The sequence below is a fragment of the Acanthopagrus latus genome, chromosome 21 (assembly GCF_904848185.1).
Source record: "Acanthopagrus latus isolate v.2019 chromosome 21, fAcaLat1.1, whole genome shotgun sequence".
NCBI lineage: Eukaryota > Metazoa > Chordata > Actinopteri > Spariformes > Sparidae > Acanthopagrus > Acanthopagrus latus.
In genome coordinates, this window is record NC_051059.1 from 24,942,696 (window position 1) to 24,947,754 (window position 5,059).

A 5,059-nucleotide genomic window follows, 5' to 3' on the forward strand; every position below is an offset into this window, starting at 1 on the left:
GGCAGGACTGCCAGCGTGATCAATCGTTCAGGGCAGAGAGGCTTTTTATATCATGTTAAGTTTAATTAACAAGTATAACCACCACCTACTGGACTGAGCAGCAGAACTATAACACAAAAGAATTGTGAAAGTAATCATTTATTTATAGCGATCGGTTTGACCTGGACATTTGCCATCGATGTCAAGAAGCTGCCATCTTTCATTTGAACATTTGCTGTAGTTACATAAATTAAGTCCAACAGTAAATATGTGGTTTAAAAGCAGAAGCTGGGCTCAAATATCTTATGTGGAGGGAATAATTTCATCTTTTTAATTTGACACATATAACCAGTGCTAGCTTAGGTTTGGCTGCTTTGCTAGATTAGCTAGCGAGAGCTACTGCTAGAAAACAAGCAAACACACAAACAAAAACCACAACTGTTTGCTGATGACTGAGTGTTGCACGAGTGACCTATATTCTGTAACCAACATGATAGAAATAACCCGTATGTTTTATTGTCCCTGTAATTTGCTAACACATCATCAAACACATGCTGCAACTGATATTTAATCCCAACAATCACAAAATGTATAAATCTACAGTACAAATCCTTCATATATCAGGTTATTCTACACTAAGTATTCATGACAGAAGGAGAGTAACAGGTTTACACGTTGGTTAAAATATGGCTACAGCCTTGAAACGACTCTTTTTCATTATTTTTATGCAGCCATCTGTCAGATTATCTGTTTTTCTTCTTCACAGGTTGTGATACTTGTTGTCGTGAAGAATATTCTTCAGCCACACAGTGACCTTGTTGTTCAAACACCAGCAGTCTTCATCATCAACAGCACAACTGCAAAACAAACAGGATGAAGCAACACAGGAAATAAATGCTCCGATAAAACACGTCCACACTTTTCAAGACTTTATGTTGGAAGCAGCCCAGTGAGTTCATCGGGACCTTTATACATTTTAATATCACAGTATGAAATGAAAACAGCTCAGTCCCAGTTTTATTAAAAGATATGATAATGTTACTGTTTCTCTAACTTTTTTATTCTGGCAGTGTGCTCAGGTTTTCAAAATAAAATGGGAATGAATGATAGGCTTGGCTCCAAAATAAGACATCCAAGTCTTAGGGAAAAAAAAAAAAAAAATGTAATACTGCCAAAATACTTTTGCCAGGAAATGAATTTGTGAAGCAAAAGAAAAACGACTGGGAGCTTTTCTTAAACAACTTTACCAACCGGGTATGAACATCCCCGAGGACATAAACATGTGAATGCTTAAAGAACGGGGCGATGAACTGAAAATAGCCATTTTGCTTTCAAACAGTGTACATACAGTCGTGTTTTGGCAACAGGATGAGTCCCTGAAGCCGGAGCAGCAGTCTGGGCTCCGTTTGGCAGCAGGGTGCTGCAGTGTCCTTAAAGTAACCCTGAGTGTCTTTGAGCAAGACAATGAATTCATTCACTGAGAACATGTTTGTTCAACATCACAGTCCCTCACGCTGGATTTATTCAAGCTACCAGAGCTACAACTTCAACTTAGTTGTTGCCTGTTAATTTAAAAATTAACAGGCGACAATCTCCCCGTTCTGGCAATCACAGTATCTACACAAACACACTTTGTCGTCATATCCTCTGTTTTACGTCCAGGCTGCGTTCGAAACTGTCTTCTCGGCCTAAGAAGGTTCCAGACAGTGTGAAATGACCAGGATGTCTTTAAGCAGCGGCCTTGACAAGAGCTAAATGCTAAATGCTAAGAAAAGGTGCTTCCTTTCTCACCTCCTTCAACACAGCGCCATCGTTTTTAAAGAAAAAGGAGATGATGCTGTCCCACAATGCCTTGCAGCCGAGTCCTTCGCATCTCCTCTTGACCTCGTGACATTTCCCAGGTCAAGGAAAGAGCCTGAGAGAGAAGACAGTCTAATATACTTTCACTGATTCACTTGTTTTAAGAGAAACGTAAAGAGGAAGGTAGTTTTCTTACCTGGCAGCAGAGAGCTCGACCAATCAGACGCTCAGGACAGTCTGAAAGCCATATATCGGACTGAGTGCACGGTAACCTGAAGGCAACACAGACGAGTTCATGTGCATCTTCATCAGCTCTCCACGACCATAAAACTGTAAAAGTTGTGCGACAAGACGTGAGTTTTTCTGAAACGACGCCCTTGAGACAAACTCCTCAGGTGAGACTCAGCGCACATTTGAATGTGGTGAAATAAATAAATAAATAAATAAAAATTGAAAACACAACACACTCTGTGAGTCGTCATCAAGGTCGCAGCAACTTTTCTCTCCTCTTTCACAAAAAAAAGAAAGAAGAAATCCATAAACACAGCCCGAACACACACTCACACTCACACACACTCACACCTCTTTCCCTGAAGGTTTTTTTGCGAAGCCCTGTTTGAATTCACCTATCACCATGACAACTACTCTCTCTTTACCGGCTGTGCCCGTGGGAGGTTTTCGCCCAGCCTTTTCTAATTTCACACTGTGTGGATATCTCCATTCAGTAATTACAATCCCATCCATTCTCATTTTCCCTGTCCAGACAATGTGCCCTGGATATACACACACACACACACAAAAAAAAATATCTCTTGCCTTCTGTACACACACACACACACACACACACACTAACCTCACACGAACACACACAGCAGTATAGACCCCCTGTGTACTCTGACACAGTGTGTGTGTGTGTGTGTGTTTGTGTGTGTGTGTGAGAGAGAGACAGATGTGGACTGTCACGACTCCCAATTCACCAACGCACACAATCACAATCGCTCTCAAAATCCAATTACAAGCCAGCAAACCTTCCAGCCTGTAAAGTTGGGCTCATTGTAAAAAAAAAAAAAAAAAGTTAATAATTGCAAAATAATAGCTGCTCTAATCAATATGATTTGTCTCGCAAACAGGCTAACGACAGATAACCAGTGAGAGCAGACACAGAAATGGGTCTGAATAAGTCAGCGAGGAGCCTGAACAGCTGCAGTTTAGTTACGTCCAGGTGACTGAACTACCTGGTTAAGTTTCAGAAAAAGATCGTTGTTTAGTTGAAAACCATCGTGTGCTCAGATTAAATTGTGTTAAGTGAAATTAGGGGAGGAAGTTACTCATCAACCAGCATCCTGCATGAAAGTCCTCTCTTTGTTTGAGCAGCTGTGTCTCCAGGGTAAAATGTTCTATACATCCGAGGTTGACATATCACATTCACATCATGTGCTTATTAGCAGATCGCCACACGAGGAGGTGGCGTCGTTACAGGCAACAAGGTGTCCAAACGGCCAGAACCGGTCTGCACTTTCACATGGATATTTCTGAGTGGAACTGCGGACATTTCCAGCCGCGACTGTGGATATTTTAAGCTGAACCGTTTCCTGATGCAAAACCTCCAAACCGAGAGGGTCCAGAACATCACGGCAGCGTTGTGACAAGAGAAGGGGAAGAAAATTCAAACCTGCACGTGACGACACCTTAAGTTTGAACTCATCTGTGGTTTGTGGTTTGTCACATGACTTCCTCCTTCACTGCCGTAATAACCACCACGGCCACTAAAGGCTGCCACTCAACAAGAAACTTAAATATGGGTCATATTAAGCAACTTACACCATCAACCTCTTTGGTCTCTTTGTTGATGATAACAAGCTGAAATCTATGCCAGAATATTCGACTAAAACACTATTTCAAAAGGTGTTCAAAGATTTGAATTTATTTGTGTGTGCACTTGTGGTGCAAGGGTAAAAATTATTGGAAGTGAGCAGAAGTCAAGTGTTACACCTGTGGCCTCACCTGGGCAGTCGGCCATTTTGCCTATTTCTGAGAATCAGAAACGTGAACATTTGATTTGCAAAGTGGAGGAGAGGGGGGAAGTCGTTCAGCCGTCCACAAATAAAAGTCTCATTCATTCACTGCTGAAGGGCAACACACACACACACACACACACACACACACAGACACACACACACACACACAGAGTCATGTAATGCGTGTCAACACAACTGCATGACACAGCGGCGGTGGCTCTACGGTGAATCTTGACAGGTTGACGCTCCTCACCCCGTTAGAAAACTCGTCTGTGCTCGATATCAACACGTGTCAACTTTCCAGGAAGAGGATTTTTGCATATCCCTGTTTCTGTACATGGACTACTGTTTTCATTTTCACTTCTTCTTCTTCTTCTTCTTCTTCTTCTTCTTCTTCTTCTTCTGTTGTTCTTCGAGTTAAATGACTCGTGACGTGGCGGCAGGTAAAGATCTTGACATCAGTTGGGGTTAATTAAAAGCTACCTGGGGCTCAGAGTCACATTTCTGTCCACGTGCTCAGATTTTCAATGAACACAGCATCTATATCTACACGCATCTATTCAATTACTGCAGCCCCTCCTGTTAATCACTTCATCTTAATTGTGTTTCAAACCTTTGTGTTATTGTTGTCGTTGTTTTTCTCTCTCTCGCCCTGTAACGTCTCTTACGTCGACCTGTTGATCGTTCGGCAGGGAACCTGTTGAGCCTGAGCGCTCACACAAACGCAGCAGTGATACAGTAAAAAATAAATCATAGACGATTGATCTCAGTGTCAGTTTGAATTAATACCCACATGCACTGTAATGCGTATCGATGTATTCAAAGACACACAATCAGGACTAAAACTTTCACTGTGTAATATCAGATATTAGATTCAACACACTGATGGCAATTCAAATTAAAGTCAGTTCTCTTCACGTAAATAGGAAAAAAACTTTCTACATGAAAAGACGATGATGAGAAAAGTTTTCTGAAAAAAAAGAAATCTCATTTAAAGTTCATGTTTGCATCGTTTGCAAACACTGGAGCACATGAGACCTCTATTTTGAGTTATGATGGGATCAGAACATTGCAGTGTCATTATTTTCCGTCCGTGGGTCCTGCAGGCGTCAGTCTGTGTTCTCCTCAATGGTTTTTCCTTGATAATGCATTTAAATCTCTCTCTTGCACACTGAATGCAGACGTAAGAGTAGCACGGGCGACTCTTCAATCTATTTTTGATTCTTACTCTGATATTTCCTCCTTGTTGGAGATATAACATC

General features: G+C 41.5%; 1 long non-coding RNA gene across 1 annotated transcript; it reads right to left on the reverse strand.

Moving 5' to 3' along the window:
* Positions 1-372: 372 nt before the first annotated feature.
* On the reverse strand, positions 373-2,381 carry LOC119011412. The gene is made up of 4 exons (XR_005072187.1): positions 2,247-2,381; positions 1,976-2,109; positions 1,771-1,894; positions 373-836 (listed from the first exon to the last, which is right to left on the reverse strand). It is a non-coding gene; the product is annotated as an uncharacterized LOC119011412 (long non-coding RNA).
* Between the last annotated feature and the right edge of the window lie 2,678 nt (positions 2,382-5,059).